Source organism: Sminthopsis crassicaudata, chromosome 1 (genome assembly GCF_048593235.1).
Source record: "Sminthopsis crassicaudata isolate SCR6 chromosome 1, ASM4859323v1, whole genome shotgun sequence".
Classification (NCBI taxonomy): domain Eukaryota; kingdom Metazoa; phylum Chordata; class Mammalia; order Dasyuromorphia; family Dasyuridae; genus Sminthopsis; species Sminthopsis crassicaudata.
Genome location: NC_133617.1, coordinates 663,938,205 through 663,959,795, shown reverse-complemented (window position 1 = coordinate 663,959,795; position 21,591 = coordinate 663,938,205). Strand labels below are relative to the sequence as shown.

Sequence of the window (21,591 nt, the reverse complement as noted above, 5' to 3'; positions counted from 1 at the left end):
TTTATATATAAAAAGAGATTTGAAGTCGGGAAAACCTGGGTTCAAATCTTCTTGTGTGATGTTGGGCAAGTCACAGAATTTGGGCATCAGTTTCCTTTTCTGTAAAATTAGGAGATAAACCTATTTCTATCTTTTTCTAAGCTTTCTAAGGCCCCTTATAGCTTTAACTTTATGATTCTACATAGAAGTGTAAAGCTTCTGTGTAGCTTTAAAGTGTTTGGACTCTATCATTCTATATTTTACAATATGCCTGCTTTTACCATAAAGTTCTAGAATATCAAACTATATCACTGTTGATTTAATTTGGAGTGACTCATCAATTGCTTCATAGAATTTTTCTATCTCTTCATTCTCTGCAACAGATGTTTGTCCATAAGCAACAATTATGTCCATGGTCAAATGGACCATGAAATAATGTTTCTTTTTGGGCTTTGGATGAACAATAAAAACAGCTCTGCCAGCCTTTTATTTGCCTCTCTTAAGAGAAGTTATGAGTCAGCCTTGCATTTAGCTAAAGTTTCCTTTTGTCTTCTGGCTTTGTTTATAGCTCACGATTGATATGAATCACTTAGTCCAAAATTACGTCTACCAATTCAGTCATTGGACAACAACTCCAGTTTGGAGTTAATGTTTACAAATATTCTGAAAATTGTGCTTCTTACCATCATCTGCCCTATTTTCTGTCTCTTTGCCACTATTATCAAAAGCCATTTTTATATTTCATTGTTGCCATGGTTAAAAAGCTCATCATCACTGTTGATTCATCACAAATAAAGCAATGCTAAATATTTTTATATAAACAGGTCTTTTTTTTCTTCTTTCAATTATATCTATATGTTGTAAGGGTTAATTAGTATAAAGAATTTTATAACTTCCTTTGTAGATTGCCATAAAAGTTGGGAGGGGTTGTTTATATCATTTGATAGTGAATAGATGATAAAATAGAATCTAATGCTGGATCTGGAATTAAAAAGATAAGTTCAACTCTGGCTTCAGGTACTTAATTAGATACATGACCTTGGACAAGTCACTTGATCTCTCTGCCTTAATTTCTTCCTCTGTAGCTACATGACCTTGGACAAGTCACTTGATCTCTCTGCCTTAATTTCTTCCTCTGTAAAATGGTGATAATAAAGCACCCATCTTCCCAGTTGTTGTGAGGATAAAATTAAATATGTGTAAAAAACCCTGCAAATTTTGATGTGCTGTGTAAGTGCTAAACCATCATTTCATCATATCAACAATTTCAGAATGGATCTTACTCTAATAGAATTATATAATTCTCTCTTGTTACGTAAAAATACAAATTTATATAATCAGCTCCATCTATTTTATCTTCTATAATTTGTCAGTATATAAAAAAGGTAGATCAGAGGAGTCCATGATTAAACTAAGGAATTTTTCTTGCAACTCAACAATATATGTTATGGACCCTACTTAGAAGTGATCAGATTAAGTTCCTCTATCAGCCTGATTAGATTATAGCTACTAGATGAAAGCAATTAGTGGGAACTCCTATTGATTGAAGGACAAATTAGCCATGGGCCCAACTATTGACTCTGCTCTTGAGAAATTAATTTCACCTTTTTTCTTTGCTTCTTTCAGAGTGCTACAAAAGTGGGAAAGGAAACTTTGACTCATCCCTAAACAACAGCAGTAATGACTTTTGGCAGAAACTCTTGAGTATGGGAGGTCTGTGTTTGCATATGTAGCATGAGAGGAGGACATTGTCCTTGAGGACATTGCCTCCTAAACACCAAGCTTTTGCTTATAGGGGGAGGGATCCTTTAAATAACATGATCCTAGCAGCTATCCTCTAGCAAAGAAAGTAAACATGGTCATAATTCTGAATGCCTCATGAATGACTGATCCCAAGTTCAAGAGTTCCCAAATCAATTTGATATGTGATTAGTTTTACTAAACTTTGTTCTTTATTATAAGGGATAGTTCTCTAGAAGGGAGTTAGGGGAATGATATGGTAGGAAAATTAGCTAATGTAAAAAATAAAAGATAATAGAATTTATTTTTGAAAATATTGTTATAACATAACATTATGTTATACCATTACCATAACATAACATTATGTTATACCATAACCATAATATAACAAACATTGTTATAACATAAAAAGGATTTTTACCATGCTGGTACTACATTTTCTCTATGGCTTTTGATGATTATCTTACTTATTGTTTTATATTCTTGCCTTTATTGAACACTAGTATAAATTACTTTTCCAACAAGTTTGGCTACAAGGGGAGAGAGAAGTTAGATAAATTAGAAGCATTAAGGGAATTTTGTCTAGAGTTGGGAAGGCTTTGGCAAAGAATTGGAAACTGAAGGAGTACCCATCAATTGGGGAATGACTAAACTTGTAATGGTATATGAATGTAAATGAATACTTATGTTGTAAGAAATGATGGAGATAATTTCAGAGAAATCTGGGAAGAATATTGGTTATGAAGTTAAGTAAACAGAAATAGGAAAATAATTTATATAATAACCCAATAACACAGAGACAAAGTACTTTGAAAGGAGAGAGGAAGTAATGAGAGAGACAGAATGAGGGAGGGAGGGCACTCTGAATCTATCAGCTCTGACAGAGGTAAGAAGCATGTTTCATCCTAAGTCTTCTTGGTTGGTCATCGTGCTGAACAAAGTTCTTAAGGCTTTCAAAATTCTTTGTATGATATCAAGAGCATAGATGGGCAATCATAGCTCGGAGGAAAGTGCCCTCTTTAGGGAAGGAGAGAATTGGTGATGGCAACAAAGTTTTGAAGAGAAAAATGAGTTTGTTAGAGCTGATATAAGATAATCAAAGAATTATAGATTAGTAGGATCTCAATGAGATCCAACTCCTTGGTTTTAAAAATGAGGAAACAGTTCTAGAGACATAAAATGAATTGTCCAAAGTCAGGTAAAAAAAGAACAGAGCCAGGACTTAAACCAAAGTCTCTTTCTCCAAATCCTGTGCTCCAAAGAGCTGTGTTAGTGAGGAGTGATTGTCTCTTAGTTGAAAGAGGAATTTTTATTATCTAGGGGGAAAAAGTATCTATCCATATGACCAAAATTAAATAACAAATCTTTGTTAAAGATTAAAAAAGATAAATTGCATTTGGGTCTTTATTTCTTTTAAAACTTTGTTTGACTAACATTTTTCTCACTTATCATACAAATTTCTATCTACTATAACATTCTATGTCATGTCTTTTTTAGAACTCTAAAAGGGAAAAATTAATCTACAGATGAAAATATGGACTAAAATCTTAATGGAAAAATAGACTAATATATAGACTAAACTTATAAGAGGGGAAATTAATATACAGAATAAAATAAACATTTCACAAAAAAAAATACTTTGCTTGATTTGGTTTTATCTTTTTTTTAAAAATAATGTTTAGGGGCAACTAGGTGGTACAGTGGATAGAGCACCAGTTCTGAATTCAGAAGGACATGAGTTCAAATTTGACCTCAAACAGTTAACACTTCCTAGTTGTGTGATCCTAGGCAAGTCACTTAACCCCAATTGCCTCAGCAAAATAATAATAATAAAAGTAATGTTTAGTAATATTAAAATTTCTCTGTTTTAACAAAAAGTTCTATTCAAATTAGTTTTAAATTTCAGATTTCATACTAAAGAAGGGAAAGGGACTTGTATGTGCCAAAATGTTTGTGGCAGCCCTTTTCATAGTAGCTAGAAACTGGAAAATGAATGGATGTCCATCAATTGGAGAATGGTTGGGTAAATTATGGTATATGAAGGTTATGGAATATTATTGTTCTGTAAGAAATAACCAACAAGAGGAATACAGAGAGGCTTGGAGAGACTTACATCAACTGATGCTGAGTGAAACGAGCAGAACTAGGGGATCATTATACACTTCAACAATGATGCTGTATGAGGATGTATTCTGATGGAAGTGGATATCTTCAACATAGAGAAGAGCTAATCCAATTCCAATTGATCAATGATGGACAGAATCAGCTACATCCAGAAAAGGAACACTGGGAAATGAGTGTAAACTGTGAGCTTTTTTTTGTTTTGTTTTGTTTCTCTTCCCAGATTATTTTTACCTTGCGAATACAATCCTTCCTTTGCAACAACAACAACAAAATTCAGTTCTGCCATATATATTGTACCTAGGATATACTAAGATATTTAATATATATGGGAATGCCTGCCATCTAGGGGAGGGGGTGGAGGGAAAGAGGTGAAAAACTCGGAACAGAAGGGAGTACAAGGGATAATATTGTAAAAAAAAAAAAAAAATACCTATGCATATGCACTGTCAAAGAAAATGTTATAATTATAAAAATTAATAAAAAATAAAATTAAAAAAAATGATTCAGAAAAAAAATTTCAGATTTCATAGCCACCCACAAAAACAAGCAAATTAAACATCCAATATGAAGCAAAGATCTTTCCAAACAGGGCAAAGCTAAAGTAGATACTAAATAATTTTTTAAAAACCCAACAAAATGCTTTCTTCTTGTTCTGTATTTCTTTCTAGGCCTGCCCTAAGTTCTATCTCTGTTGTCCCTGTTTTTCCTTCTTCCCCATTTTTATTTTATTTTTTAGATGTTCATTGTCAGTGTACACATAGTTGTGGTTTTGCTAAATTTATCTTGCCTAAATGTTCTGTTGTTATACACGATAATGACTAGAAAAGTGTGCTAATATCTTTTCCAGGAAACCCATCCTTATGGCTAAAGCCTGGCTATGTGCAGTTCAAAGACAGTATAACTTAGGCTGTACTGTTCACTGGATGGCAGCATACTCTAATTTGCAGTCAGGGTTCCTAAGAAGGAATAAACAGCCCCTGAAATGCTGGCTTTGCAAAGCTGAGAGCAGTGACCACATTAACATTCCAGTCTGTTTCTGGGGTCCTTTCCTTTGGTTGCACTTGAGTAGAATCTCATGAGGGTATCTATGGTGGAAGGTGCTACATTGGACTATACTCAGTTTCACCCTGGGACAGTACAGAAATTCTCCTAAGAAACTCCCTTGGTGAGGAAGAGGTGGTTTTCATAGGCTCCACTGAATCACTTCACAGATCATTACAACTGTCCATTCTGATGACAATTTGATGAGCATGACTGCTCCTGGAGGAAGGGCTAGTGTAATTTCATGAAGGTTATTAAATAATAGTTCACATTTTTATAGCCATTTACATAACCCATTATGGTTTATAAAATGTGAACCTTTGTTAACTTTCAGCCCCCATGGATAGGGGCCGGGTTTAAACTCCTAACTAACCTTCATATTGATAGTACCCAGCACAGTACCATGCCCAAAGTGGGCATAGTAAATACTTGTGAAATTGAACTCAATATCACTTGAGTAAAATTTCCAACCCCCATATCACCATTCCATCTTCCTCTCCCAAACAGTAAATTATTTAAAAACTGGTTGCTCGGCATTTTCTGACATTTAGCTCACTGGGTTCTTTCAGTTTGATTTGAACATAAATTAGTTCCTCAGTCTTGTCAAATTGGATATGAGCCTTTGGGGATATAAGGCAAAAAGCTTTCAAATAAAATTTGTGTCTTGTTGCATGTGCCTCATTTAGAACTTACCCAAGGGCATATTTTGAACAATTATTGGAGAAATGGGCTTCCTAGACTGAGACTTAAAATGCCCAGATAAAGGCTTAGCTGTTTTTTTCCCCCTGACAAACTGCAAGCCTTTAGAAATTAGGCCCCTTAAGAAAAAAAAAAAAAGAAAGAAAAAAAAAATTCTTAACTGGCAGCATTGTTGTGTTTTTCAGTGTTAATCTTAGAATATTTTAAAATTGTGCTAAGGTAAATAAAGTGTGATATGTTTCATTAATTTAACTATGTTAAGAATAGCATCACCCAGTTTTCCTAGTTCTAGTGAGAGTGGGTGGTATAATAACAGATGATGATTGTAGTGGTGATAATGGTGCTAATTTACCTCCTTTGGGACTCAGTCCCTATCTCTATCTTACGCTGGCAGGTTGGGCTTCCCAAAGGGAGATTGACTATAACTAAGGATTCTAGAGCTGATCCTAAGGGGCAGTATTTCTAATATTTTGCTTCTGAGTTCCCACTGGTACGCTCCCTAGTAACAATCAGCCAACTGAGCTTAAGTTGGAGCAAAGGCACTTATTAAAATAGTATCCTAAGGTCTGTTGTTACAAAATATTTGACCCAAACCTAGGACCAAACTCTCTGCCCAATAGACAATATTCATTGAATAGTAAGCACAAACCTGATTTGCAGGGATAGTGAGGCACATTTGTAGAAAACATGTGTGACAAAGGAGTAATTCACAGCTGGGGAGTTCTTTCCTCCCTTCATGGAGTTCCTTTTTGGAGTAGATCTTTGGGGCTAACATACTCAGCATGACTCTTGGGCCTCATGCCATTTTTTTAAAAATAATTTTTATTTACCAGATGTATACATGGGTAATTTTACAATATTGACAAGCCAAAACTTTTGTTCTAATTTTCCCCCTTCTTCCCCCCACCCCCAGATGGCAGGTTGACCAATACATGTTCAATATGTTAAAGTACAAATTAAATACAATACATGTATACATGTCCAAACAGTTGTTTTGCTGTACAAAAATAATCGGACTTTGAAATAGTGTACATCTAGCCTGTGAAGGAAATCCAAAATGCAGGCGGACAAAAATAGAGGGATTGGGAATTCTATGTAGTGGTTCATAGTCATCTTCCAGAATTCTTTTGCTGGGTGTAGTTGGTTCAGTTCATTACTGCTCTATTGGAACTGATTTGGTTCATCTCATTGTTGAAAATGGCCACATCCATCAGAATTGATCAGCATATAGTCTTGTTGAAGTACATAATGATCTCCTGGTCCTATTCACTTTGCTCAGCATCAGTTCATGTAAGTCTCTCCAGGCCTTTCTGAAATCATCCTGTTGGTCATTTCTTACAAACAATAATATTCCATAATATTCATATACCACAATTTATTCAGCCATTCTCCAATTGATGGGCATCCACGTAGTTTCCAGTTTCTGGTTCTCATGTCATTTTAAGATCGCTGACTCTTTGCCCTATCACCAGGGGTGATGTACCATGAAGCTGCTTTTATCCTTAGGAACTACCACTCCACATCTATTCATTCTTGGTGTACCTTTCTACAACTAGGATAGGAGTTCCTACTGCTGTCAGCTACTATCACTTGGATGAGCACTGTGACCACTGCTGCCATTCAGTTCTGACCCTTAATGGGACCTCTGATGGAATTTCTGGATCTCCTAAACTCAGAAGGTCATATAAATACTTGGATCTCCAAGTACCCATTCAACTAATAGAAGGAAAAGGCAAACCCATATCAGTTAAAAGCTATTATATTCTTTTAGCTACTATGTCATTCTTTAAAATTTATTTTTTAGGGGCAGTGGATGTTGCAGTGTTGCATGTTGTAGTGGATAGAACATTGGCCCTGAAATCAGGAGGACCTGCGTTCAAATCTGGCCTCAGACACATAATTCGTACTAGCTATGTGACCCTGGACAAGTCACTTAACTAGGGTTGCCTCACCAAAAAAAAATTTTTTTTAAATAAATTTTGATGTTGACTTGAGGAATAGTTTCTAAGGCATTAGAAGTTTTTTGTTGACATATGTAAATTGTTCTCCTGGTTCTTCTCACATCATACTGCTTCAGTTCATACACAGCTTCCCATGTTTCTCTGAAAGCATTCTATCATTTCATCAGAATTCTGTCACATTGGACATGGCTTTTTTTTTTTTTTTTTTTTTTTAACAATGAGGTGATTCAGGCCAATTCCAATAGAGATAGGGAGAGCCCTATGCATCCAGAAAGAGAACTATAGGGACTGAGTGTGGATCACAATATAGTATGTTCACCTTTTTTGTTGATGTTTGTTTGCCTTTTACTTCTCTTTTTTTTCCTTGTTCTGATTTTTCTTATGCAGTATGATTATTGGGGAAATATATGTAGAAGAATTGTACATGTTTAACATTGTATTATTTGCTATCTAAGGGAGGGTATGGGATTAAGGGAGAGGGAAAAATTATAAGGTTTGCAAGAATGCATTATGAAAATAAAAAACTAAAAAAATTTTTTAAACATAATTTGTTTACCCATTCCCAAATTGAGGGCTATCTCCTTACTTTCTAATTCTTTGCCACTGCAAACAAAGCTGCTTATCAATATTTAACAAAGATTTTTTTAAAGCAAAAGAAAAATAATTCTGAAAAAAAAAAAAAAACTTTTCCACATCTGTGGACCTTTTCCCACCAATTTCGCAAAGAAATGAGGAAAGGACATGAAGATGTCTTAGCTAAATTGTGTATTTTATCCTATTTTGCAATCTCTACACATAATTGATGTGTAATCAGTATGTAATTGACATATAATCTAAATGAAATAAAATGAGGGCTAACACAATCTATATTTTGGGATTAGCAGTCATTTTCCAGTGGCATTGGCGTGTAGACAATTCTAATCCTACTCAGTGACCCCTGGTCTGAGCACATTGCTTGCCTATTTCCTTTTTCTACTTTGAATCCCAGTTCTTACCCATGGCTGTATTTTTGGACTTTGCTCTAATTTTTTGCCTTTTCTCCTCATTTACATTGGCTGCTATATCTATGCTGTTTAATTCTACTAGAGGATACAGCCAAGAAGACTAAGTCATGTTATCTACTCATTTGAGCTTTCAAAGCCACATGTAGTGAACCGTTCCTCTTATTTTAATCTCATGTTTCTCTCAGTTGACCTTCCAAGTTTTCCCTCTCTCTTCAAGCTCTCTACATATTATCAAATATGCTGTTTGTATGCACTTCCAACAGTGCTGAATGAATCAGATTAAAATGTCATTGGGAAATGTATAACAAAATAAATCAAGATACAACACAATAGCTAGCATTTATGGTACACTATGTACAGGCACTATGCTAAGCATTTTACAGTTATCTCATTTGAGTCCTAGGCAACCCTGTGAGGACAGTGCTCTTATCTCTACTTTTCAGGAAACAAACAGTAATTACGGGATGTCCTTGAGTCCCACAGCTAGTAAGTGACTGAGGCTGGATTTAAACTCGGGCCTGCCGGACTCCAGGCTCAGCACTCTCCCCCAATACATCTAGCAGAGTTGGTAACGGTGGGGCTGGCTTTGTGGAAAACTATAAAAGCACATTTTGTTTCTCTTGCTCCTCCCAAGTTCAGTAGGAAGTCCTCTCCTCCATTCAGGTAATAAAGCTTAGCCTCCAAAGACAATTCCTCGCTCCCAGGCTACTTCAGATTCTAGAACACTCCCCTCCTAGACGGACAGTGCAGAGCAGTTCACCTCCTTGAGCATCCCCCAGATAAGGAGTATTAATTTTATAAGCTCAGATATGTCTGATAGTTTGATCATCTTGGATACCATAGGAAGGAAGCTGCTTGTTCAGCCTTGTCTTCATGAACCCATTTGGGAGTCATTGGAAGTGATTGCACATTTGCTTCCCCAGCTTCTTTAACAGATAAAGAATGAAGCAAACAGTTAAATGACTTACCTAGGGTCAAACAAGGCCAGATTTAAACCCACTAGCAGGATTCTTCCTGGCTCCAAGCTAGCACTCTGCACCTAACAGCCTAACTAGGTAGGTACCAATTAGTGGTGTTGTAGGGGCCATGGAAGTGAGTCTAAAAGGTTTCAAGTAGAGATTTCAGAAAAAGGACAAAGGACCAGATAGGATGGAGGAGTAGATCTAGAGAAGAAAGCCAAAAGATTTAGTTTGGTTTTTACTGCCTCAGAAATCACATTTAATTGTGAACCTCAGTGATCAGGAGGATCGTTTGATGAAATAATGGATTGTTAAAGGTATGTTTTTACCTTACATATAGCAAGAAAAGGGTCTTTTGCTGAAAAGCCATATAATTCAGTACCTTTTTATTAGTATCTTTTAGCCCTACTTGTTATCTACTAAGAACAAAGAGAATGTAGAACCTATATCAGAAAGATTGCTAGTGTTTACAAAAATCATGCAATGTTTACAAGTTTCATATCACCTTCCTACTTCAACATTTTATACTAAATATTTTAGCAAGAGAATCTCACATATAGACCAAATCATAATTATTGGATAAGAAATGAAGGGCTACTCACTGAGGCCACTCCTGGATATACCAATGCACAATGCACTTGCAGGAGTTACTTAAAGAAATTTTAGGGCCCTGGGGAAAAGGGCCCTAGAAAGTCCTAGACTTCATATGGATGACTTTATGGGATAAGGAATTCATGACAAGAGTTTTCATCCAAGACAGTTTGGTTTCTCATCCTGAGGTTGAGAGGGTGACTTTTGAGTGGATCCTACATCCCTAAAGCCTGGGAAGAATCCCATGTGCTATGGGATTGCTGTAGAGACATGCTTTCTTTTGGAGTTAATGATTAAATGTGCTCTTTAAGATTTCCCTGGAGGAAACAAAAGAGGATAAAGTACTCCAGTCCTGGTCCCCTTCTTGTTCTCTGACCCAGATTTGGTTTGTAAGCACCAAGTCAAGTTGACTTGGTTTAACATCTGAGGGAGGTGGGGATGACTTCTAGTAAATCCTAGGTTCTAACTTCCTTCCCTGAGAGCTTTATGTGGCCTAGGACGCTCTGTGTAGATGAGGTTTCTTTCCTGGATAGAAAAACCTTTGGTTTGATTTTTTTTTCCCTATTATCTTTTTTATGTTGGGAAGGCCATTTTGAGCACCAAGATAATCACTATTGAGTATTAGGCAGTAATCTTTGATAAATTGTGTGAATTTTTGTTTATTGTAACTGCATAACTTTGTTATTTGGGATAATTGTGATTTTTGTCCATATATGTGGGATTGTACAGGAGGGTGCTGCATTGACTATTTTAGATTCTTTTCTATGTAAAACTAGGGAAGCAAGTGAAGGGACAATATGTATGTCTCTGCAGGATCCCAGAGGACTGTTATGGATTAAAGACAAAGACCATGTTCAAAATACATCATGGCTGATTTGTTGAGGATGACAATTGTTTTTAGACTGACTTGGCGGGAAAAGAAGACTGGTCAATAAGTTGAGTCTTTATGAAACTGCACAATGGCTAATTCTTACTGAAAGATTTATCTGTTGTCCATTATTTAGGGCAAGGAAGTATTTCTTATTTAAACTATAAAGTTATTTCATTTTCCTAGTGTTAATATATTTTCTTCTTGGTGGTGATGGTGAACTTTTTAAACCTATTTTATTTTTTGTTGACAAAATTCTTAAATCACTTTCATTTCCAAATATATCACTCCCATTTCCCTTACTTAATGAACCATCCTCTGTTTATTTATTTATTTTTTAAATTTATAATTATAAAATTTTTTGACAGTATATATATATATATAAGTAATTTTTAAATAACATTATCCCTTGTATTCATTTTTCCAAATTTTCCCCTCCCTCCCTCTACTCCCTCCCCTAGATGACAGGCAATCCCATACATTTTACATGTGTTATAGTATAACCTAGATACAATATATATGTGTAAATATCATTTTCTTGTTGCACATTAAGTATTAGATTCCGAAGGTATAAGTAACCTGGGTAAATAGACAGTAGTGCTAACAATTTACATTCACTTCCCAGTGTTCCTTCTCTGGGTGTAGTTATTTCTGTCCATCATTGATCAACTGGAAGTGAGTTGGATCTTCTTTATGTTGAAGATATCCACTTCTATCAGAATACATCCTCATACAGCATTGTTGTTGAAGTGTACAGCGATCTTCTGTTTCTTTTCATTTCACTCAGCATCAGTTGATGTAAGTCTCTCCAAACCTTTCTGAATTCATCCTGCTAGTCATTTCTTATAGAGCAATAATATTCCATAACATTCATATACCATAATTTACCCAACCATTCTCCAATTGATGGACATCCATTCATCTTCCAGCTTCTAGCCACTACAAAAAGGGCTGCCACAAACATTTTGGCACATACAGGTCCCTTTCTCATCTTTAGTATTTCTTTGGGATGTAAGCCCAGTAGTAGCACTGCTGGATCAAAGGGTATGCACAGTTTGATAACTTTTTGGGCATAGTTCCAAATTTCTCTCCAGAATGACTGGATTCTTTCACAGCTCCACCAACAATGTATCAGTGTCCCAGTTTTTCCACATCCTCTCCAACATTCATCATTATTTGTTTCTGTCATTTTAGCCAACTGACAGGTGTGTAGTGGTATCTCAGAGTTGTCTTAATTTCCATTTCTCTGATCAGTAGTGATTTGGAACACTCTTTCATATGAGTGGATATAATTTCAATTTCATCATCTGAGAATTGTCTGTTCATATCCTTTGACCATTTATCAATTGGAGAATGGTTTGATTTCTTATAAATTAGGGTCAGTTCTCTATATATTTTGGAAATGAGACCTTTATCAGAGCCTTTAACTGTAAAAATGTTTTCCCAATTTGTTACTTCCCTTCTAATCTTGTTTGCATTAGTATTGTTTGTACAGAAACTTTTTAGTTTAGTGTAATCAAAATCTTCTATTTTGTGATTGATAATGATCTCTAGTTCTCCTCCGGTCATAAATTCCTTCCTCCTCCACAGGTCTGAGAGGTAGACTATTCTCTGTTCCTCTAATCTATTTATGATCTCATTCTTTATGCCTAAATCATGGACCCATTTTGATCTTATCTTGGTATATGGTATTAAGCTTGGATCCATATCTAATTTCTGCCATACCATCCTTTGTTAAAAGAGATTTTGAGAGGGAAAAAAAAAAGCAGTTCAACAAAACCAATCAACACATCAACTATGTTTGACTTATATGCAATATTGCTTACCTCTGAAAAAAGGAAAACAAGATACATTTCCCATCTACGTTTTGAGCCAACCTTGATCATTCTAATTATTTTTACTTTTTGTTCTTTCCATTTGGTCATCATATGTATTACTATCCCATATACATATTCTTATGACAATATTTGCCTCTCAGATCTACTTATGGCACTGTAAAAATATATCTTTCAGATTTATATGAGCTAATGCAGAGTCAAGTAAGCAAAATAGTTAGAATGAACATATTGATCAGTTTCTGTTTTATCATCTATGTACAAAATTCCTACCTGAGATATCAGCTTTAGCCTAACACTAGAGTATTTGTTAATCAGTTAATTATTTTACCTAATCATCATTTTACTTAATTATTACTTTGATTCTGTGATGTATAAATGTTTACCTCACCCGTTGCCCTCTGTAAAATTTCAACTGTATTCAACCTGGCTTGTAACTAAAATCTTTAAAAGATTGCCGAAAATATTTGGAGCCCATTGATTTTTGTATATTGTGGGATTGTGTTCCAAGCATATAATACATACATACATACTCACAGGAAAAATAAATAGCTTGGGGAAATTCTGCTCCCAGAGTCCTAGGAGAACTGTAACATTTTCGGTTCAAGATTCTGTTGCAATCTCTCAGTAGTCCCATAAGTGAAAAGTTGGCAGCATCTCTCTAAGAGAAGTAAGCCCTGGAGACTCTCTGTGGAGGGAGGGAAGGTCAAACAGCAATAAGTCTGAATCAGAGAGGTAAATATATTAGTACTGTGAGGCAACTTAATAGCAAGAAAAGCCACAGAAGTGTCCAGGAGCAGAGGGCCCACAAGGATCCACAATGGTAAAGAGCAGAAGTGAGCTCTGAATTTGTCTCTGGTAGAGTGTTTCCAGGGAATGAATCACAGGGTCTGTAGGGGGTCTACTCTCATGAAGGAAAGGGGGAGGATCTACTGGAACAGGGAAAGAGGACACTCCTGAACCAGTGAGCTCCACATTTAAATACTTTGAGTTCTTTGCTACATAAATAATACCAGTGCTACATTTGGGGTTTGATGATCCTGACTGCTTTTAAAAAGAACTGATGCTACTCACTCCATTACATGGAGCGTGAAAGAATGTTCCCCAAGTGATTCTGGCCCTTTGTTTTAGGAGGAGTGCTTCTGCCCCAAGAAGTTATAAGGAAAAGAGTTAAAGAATTTCAGCTGGAATTTTCCCTTGAAATGAGAAGAAATCCTTTTGCTCATTTGGAAGGGAGTAGAATGGTAATATATGCAAAACATGCAAATAAGTAGAAGGCTGTCTTTAAAGATAGCAAGATGATATCCGTAACTACAAAGATGAGGAAATGAAGACAAAGAAATATGACTCAGGGTTCACTTTTTACTAAAAAAAAAAATAATAATAATAATAATAATTAACAGAAAACAACCAAAATAGACATTGATGCAGTGACAGAAGAAAGCATAGGCTGGAAAAAAGATAAAAGCTCAACAATGTAAGGAAAAAGGAAGTCCAGGGGGAAACTATTCTGTGAAGATGGAATGCTGGGTTTATGATGAATAATAATTGAAACAACACCTGGTAACCAAGATATTGGTGTAATTAAGCAGCAACAAGCACTCTTTGGGGAGAGTCTGCTCTCTTCTCATTGCACTCTTTCCTTTCTCAAGTATACTGGGCTTACAGATGTAGATGAGGAATTAAGTCCAGAAATGTTTCCTTTATTTTTTCAGTGATTGTAACATCTTGACTTCCAAGAATATATTTAGGTTTTGAAAACATTTCTAAATTCTGTAGTCAAACTACATATATTGCATACATCCTATTATCAAAATCCAGACTATATTTTACTGTGTACATTTAGGTTCTATATATAGTTTTAAAGATATATGCACATAGAGTTGTATATACATATGTGTGTAAATTTGGACACAAATTAGACTTTGATTTCATTAGTAAGGGGAACTCTAGAGCAAGGAAATGCCCATATAGCAATTCAAGTTAGTACTTTCCTTCTTTGCAATTTGTAGTCTTAGAGAGTTGCCTAGGTACCAAGAAGCTAAGCAAATTGGCCAAGATCACATATATTGCATGTTCCAAAGGCAAGAATTTTCTTATTCAAGACCAGTTCTCTATTAAATATGCCATATTGCTTTTATGTATACTCATTTAATGCAAGTCATTTTTCTGTTCTTTATATCTATAAATAAGCATTCCTTTGGATAGTTTATTGGAATTTTTAAAGCAAATTATTAAAATATTTTACTATTTCATTGTCATCCAATGCAACTTCTGTATTTTTATTTATAAATCAAAGTTATTAAATTATACTCATCAATTATTAATTGCTTTTCTCTCTGTATCTTAATCGTTCATAAAATATTTTTTCAGGATCTAAGACATTGCTCTTGCATTGCCATTGAAGTATTAAAACCAAATCATGCTATAAAGTTGGTGCCTGATGTTTCATGCCAAAAATTTTTCAAAAAGCTTCATTTCATTAGACTTTGCTGGTTCATAAAACTAGACATGAGGGGGACCTACAATTTGGTCCTGATTTGGAAATGGAATGAAAGACAATCTTTTGAACCTTTTAAGACATTCCAGGTGATATCATTGGGATTCTCTACCATTTTTCAACCCTTAGGATCACAAGATTTCAACAAACATTTCTTGGCCACCTACCTCATTGGCCTTTTCCTCTGTCTCTCTGTCTTCCTCCCTCCTCTCTGTCTCTCTCTGTCTTTGTCTCCCCCCCCCCTTTCAGATTCCCATTCTTTGCCACCTCAAAAAGAGCTTTGATTTTTCTAGTACATCTTTAAGAGTTTATTTTGCATAAGATTAATCCTTCAATTTACTCTCTCTCACCTTCCTATCCCCATAATATACTTCTTTTGCCATTATTTTCCTCTTAAGGAAAATGTATTTCTGTAGTGTGTGTGTGTGTGTGAATTCTTCCTTTCTTTTGAGAAATTCAGATAAGTGTCAGCTGTTCCTCCAAATCGCCTCTCCTTGGTATAGATAGCTATTTGTACATCTGATTATGTGAGGTAATTAACTTTGAGCTTCATTTCTCTCCCCTTCTCTTTTTCTTCCTTTTTCTTTCCATTCTTAATATCACAGAGACATAGCAGACTCCCAGGCCTTATCTAATTGAACTCCCTCTATGAACCTTGATGATAACAAAGTTCAGAGGTAGCATACATCATCTCTCCATATTTGGATATAAACAGTTTGCCCTTCTTTAGTCCTCTATCATTAATTCATGTTTACATTTTTAATCTTTTTTCAAAAGATTTCTTGAAATGTAATGTCTAGGCTTTTTTAAAAAAATCATGACATTCAAATAGTCCAATGATTTTCTCCTTGATCTGTCTTTCAGATCAATTATTTTTGATACCTTACGTCTTTCATGTTCTCCTCCTATTCTTTCTATTCCTCTTGTTTTTCTTCCTTCGCTTTTTACACAGCTTTAATATTTCTTGTTGCTTCATAAAGCCACTGGCTTCTATTTGGTCCATTCTAAATTTCAGAAAGTGTCTTGCTTGGGCAAGGTTTTGTATATCCATTACCAAGATGCTAATTCCATTTTAAATTCTTTTTTTCCATAGCTCTGATTTCTCTTCCATTCCCCTTTCAAGTGTTCTTATTCTTTTTACAAACTATTTTAAACTCTTTTTTTGGAAAAACAGATTTTTTTGCTAAGTGAAATGAGCAGAACCAGATTATTGTACACAGCAACAACATATGATGATCAATTCTGATGGACGTGGCTCTCTCTCTTCAACAGTGAGATGATTCAGGCCAGTTCTAATGATCTTATGATGAAGAGAGCTATCTATACCCAGTGGGAACTGAATATGGATCACAACATAGCATTTTTATTCTTTTTGTTATCGTTTGCTTGCATTTTATTTTCTTTCTCATTTTTTCCAGTTTGATTTGATTTTTCTTATTTAGCAAGATAATTATATGAATATGTATGCATATATTGAATTTAACATATATTGGACTACTTTCCATTAGGAAAGAGGAAAGGGGGAAATTGGAACACAAGGATTTACAAGGGTTTTAATATTGAAGAATTATCCATGCATATATTTTGAAAAAAAGGTTTAATAAAAAAATTTAAAATAAAAAAACTTTTTTTTTTCATCTCAGGAATTCTTGAGTTTATTATGTTCAAGCTATTTTTTTTTTCCTCTGAGGCATATTTTTTGAGTCATTCTCTTCTTTTGCACTTATGTTTTGACTGTCTCTGCCACCATAAATGGCCCGTGATGGGTTCTTTTTTTTTGTTGTTCATTCTTTCACCTTTCTGACTTTTGACTTGGAGTTAGGGCTGAGCTCATTGACACTTCTGTAGGGAAGATCCCTGCCAACTTTTTTGCTATCTCCTTGGGGCCTTTGAGGATTGTCTTATTTCAGCATCTTAAGGACAGTATAGGGGCTTGAAAGCTTTCAGTGCTCTTAAAGTGGCTTCATTCAGGGTAAAGTGTGATTGCTGCTCTGCAAGTTCCTGACCTGGGTGTGAGTCTGCAAAAGGAGGCTGCTATTGGTCTCTGTCTTGATCAACCAGCTGGGAAGCTTTATTGGCTCAAAGGGGCAGAACTGTGGGCTTCCTTTGGGTCTGAGGTTCCTGCTTTGGGTGTTCCTCTGCAGACTGGGCTGCCTGCTGGGAGTGAGACCCTGCTCCGAGTCTAGAGTCCAAACTAAAGCTTTACTTCCAGTGGTTTCTGAATTTCATCCTTTTTCAGAATAGAACCAGAGCCTCCTTAACTCTGGAAAACCACCCCTGTACATTGGGCCTTTTTTCACCTCTGCCTTGAATCTGTTACCCAAAACTGGGGCTTCATGATGGAATCTTGTTCTGGGTCCAGTGGGTCCACACATGGTCTGGGACCTCCCCTTGCACTGATGCACAGTTTCTTCCTGGGCGCTGGAGTGCTCTGCTCAGTGTCCCAACTTATTCCTATTATTCACAGATCTGTCTCCCAGCTGAACTGGACAGATGACTCACTGTGATTTTTTCTGGATTTTCCAATCAGAATTTAGATTTAGTCTAAATCTGTTTGGAGGAGTCTGTAGAGGTGGGCCCACTGCAGTGTTTTCTATTATTCTGCCTCCCAACTTCCTTTTTTTTTCCCTTTTAATGACAAGGATAATGCCATCATCAACTATATATTTCTTTTTTTCCTCTTTCAGTTAAAAGGGATTATTAGATTAAAATTCTGAGAGAAATGAGTAAGTGAAGTTGTTTTGTTAGAATAAAGTTCCCTTGATTTCAGAAAGGCCTGGAGAGACTTATATGAACTGATGCTGAGTGAAATGAGCAGGACCAGGAGATCATTATATACTTTATGATGATCAATTCTGATGGACGAAGCCCTCTCCAACAATGAGATGAACCAAATTGGTTTAAGTATTTGGTCACACACTGTGTTGTCTGCTAGTTGTGTCATCCTCAGCAGCTTCTACAAACCTCCCCCCCCCCCCATTTCTGTTTATTATGCCAACCTACAATATATTGAAACCTTGATGGGGAAAGTTATAATATGGAGAGGATAACTGTATAGGCCCAATTTGAGATGTATAGGGTTCTTATCACTGGCCCTTTCTCTTTTTATTTTTTTAAAGCTTTCTTTTCTTTTTTTTCCCCTGAGGCAATTGAGGTTAAATGACTTACCCCAGGGTTATACAATATTAGGAAATGTTAAGTATCTGAGATAAAATTTGAACTCAGGTCCTCCTGACTACAGAGCTGGTGCTCTATCCACTGGGCCACCTAACTGCTCCTAAAGCTTTTTATTTTCAAATCATATACATGGATAATTTTTCAACATTGACCCTTGCATAGCCTTGTCTTTCAGATTTTCCCCTCCTTCCCCCCCTCCCCTAGATGGCAAGCAATGCAATATATGTTATATATGTTAAAATATGTTAAATACAATATATATATACATATTTATGCAATCCTCTTGCTGCATAAGAAAAATCAGATAAAAAAGGAAAGTAAATGAATAAGAAAACAAAATGCAAGCGAACATCAAAGAGAGGGAGAATGTTATGTCGTGATCCATATTCAGTCCCCACAGTCCTCTCTTTGGATGTAGATGGCTCTCTTCATCCCAAGATCATTGGAACTGGTTTGAATCATCTCATTGTTGGAAAAAAAAACACGTCCATCAGAATTGATCATCATATAATCTTGTTGCCATGTGTAATGATCTCCTGGCTCTGTTCATTTCACTCAGCATCAGTTCATGTAAGTCTCTCCAGGCTTCTCTGAAATCATCCTGCTGGTTGTTTCTTACAGAACCATAGTATTCATAGCATTCATTTGCCATAACTTATTCAGCCATTCTTCAGCTGATGGGCATCCACTCCAGTTTCTTGCCACTACACAAAGGTCTCACTGGCCCTTTCTCTGCTTTGTTCACATCTCTCCAATTTATTTTTCAGACTTTACACAGAATCTTGGAATCTTAAATTCTGAAGGAAACTGGAGGAGCTGTCATCTAACCCAACCTCTATCTGAGCGAGCTTCTACTTTACAACATACCCAGTCAGCTTTTGTGGCACCCCAGTGAAGGGAAAACTACGTGTCCTCCCTACAGCCCATTCCACTCTTGGGTAACTATAATAATTAAGAAGTTATTTTTCCTTATCAAGCTTAAATTGCAATTTATACCCATTGTTCCTTTCCTTGCTCTCTAGGGCCAGAGCAAGGTTTGTACTTCCACCATGACAGCCCTTCATATAAAGATAGCTATTATGTTTTCCATCTCTACCCAAGTCTTCTCTTCTCTGGGCTGAACATCTTTATTTCCTAAAATTGATCCTTATATGGTGTGACCTTGAAGCCCTTTACAATTCTAATTGCCCTTTTCTGGATATTTTCTAATTTCATTTCTGAAGTATTTAAAAAAATATAATGTCTCCATCCTCTAAGACATCAATGTTCATTTTGTGGGGATAGCTTTTTTGGGAAATTATAGAATTCTAACATTTGTGAGTAGAAAGACATTTCCTAAAATTCAGAGTTTTTAGAGATCTTAGGTAACACCTAAGCTAGGGGTTCTTAACCTAGAGACTGTGAAGTTGTTTTTAAAAAGTATTTTGATGACTACATTCCAGTATAACTAACTGGTTTCCTATGTATTTTATCTTACATATATATTTAAAAAAAAATTCTGAGGAGTCTATAGCCTTCATCAAATTACCAATGGGGTCCATGACCTAGGCCAAGCAGTTCAGTTTACAAATGAGTAAACTGAGAATCACAGGGATTAAGGATTGTGCCTAAAATAAGTAAATAGCAGTTGTTTGTTGTTGTGGTTGACTTACTTCAATTGGGTCCAACACTTTGTGACCCCATTCTGGGGCTTGATGAAAATTCCAGCTCATTTTTATAGATGAGGAAACTGAAGTGAACAGGGTTGTGAATTGTCCAATATTTATTTAAATATTTAAGAGGTAATATTAAAAACCATTAGCTCCAGCTCTCTATCCAGGTCTCTTTCCCCCATACTAGGCCATGTGTCTGCATTTAACTAGCAAACCACATGTCTGGGAGTAATGAGCTGACATCTTGGTTTGACCACTAAATGGTCTTGTAACTGAACAAATCCCTTACTTTTCTTCTGCTTGGGTTTCCCTAATGCAGTGAGTACCAATAAATGGTACTATGCCCCTTGTAGTAAAACAGTGCCCCCTACCTTTATTGTGTATCCAGATAGCTTGGGAGATACAGAGCTTAGCAGTAGGTATTTTCCAGCACCAGGCGCACAGTGGCTTGGTTTGGTTAGGAAGGTCAGTGACTGTTTTTCAGGGAGACTTTTGTAGAGACCACAGAGACTACCTTTTCCTGAAGACGAGGGTCAAAGAACTTGAGACCCAGTTCAGGGTCCAGGGAGAGGCAAGGTCATCAAGGAACATCAGTGAACTTGATTTATGGTAAGGGCTTACTAAAGGCAACCATCCATCCACTGGAACAGACAGAATATATATAACAGTGATAGGAAATATGGGGGAAATAATTATCTTCCTTATATGTACAAGGGATTTGACTAATTCTCCCATCATCATTTTTTCATAGGAAAAGTTAATCTTGATCTACCCAGAACAAAGATTGATAATATTAGTAACTTATAATTCCATATCAGCCTAAGATTTGTGAAATAATTTAGTTTCTTTATAAATCTATTATGAGTTCAAAAGGCCTTTCTCAGATTGTTTTCTTATCTGTAAAATGGGGATAAAATATATTTTCTGACTCACAGGCTTTTAAGGGAAGTGCTTGGATAATCTTTAATGAATACAGAGAAATTATATCTATTATATACAATCTAGTTTTTATTCTCCAATTTGTCATATTCTTTAATATGACTTTTTTGTAGGCTTACATCTAATATTGTTAAGAGAATTTTCTGTGTTATACAGCATACCCTAGATGTCTTTCAGTTGGGGAATACTTGAACAAGTTGGGATGGAATATTATACTGAAATGATGAGTAGACAGGTTTCAGAAAAACCTGTAAAGACTTATATGGACGAATGCAAAGTGAAGTGAGCAAAACCAGCAGAATACTATACATGATAATAGACGTACTATAAAACAATCAACTGTGAATGACTTAGTTTTCTCAGCAATACAGTGATCTAAAACAGTTCCAAAAGACTCATGATGAAAAATGCTATCCATCTCCAGAGAAAAAACTGAGGCAGTCTGAATGCAGATCAAAAGCATACTATTTTTCACTTGCTATGTTTTTTCATGTTCTGTTTTTCTTTTGGGTCTGTCTTCAT

The 21,591-nt window shown here is 35.8% G+C and overlaps 1 protein-coding gene across 6 annotated transcripts in view; it reads left to right on the top strand.

Moving 5' to 3' along the window:
- Positions 1 to 21,591, top strand: part of LOC141566768 (tubulin delta chain-like) — a 118,132-nt gene that overhangs the window by 12,083 nt on the left and 84,458 nt on the right. For 5 of the 6 annotated variants that reach the window (XM_074260448.1, XM_074311849.1, XM_074312005.1 and 2 more), the window contains one exon: positions 19,246 to 19,416. The exons of the other annotated variant lie outside the window; for it this stretch is intronic. The gene's annotated coding sequence lies outside the window, so the exon portion shown is untranslated. The remainder of the gene's footprint in view (positions 1 to 19,245; positions 19,417 to 21,591) is intronic. 6 annotated transcript variants of the gene reach the window in all.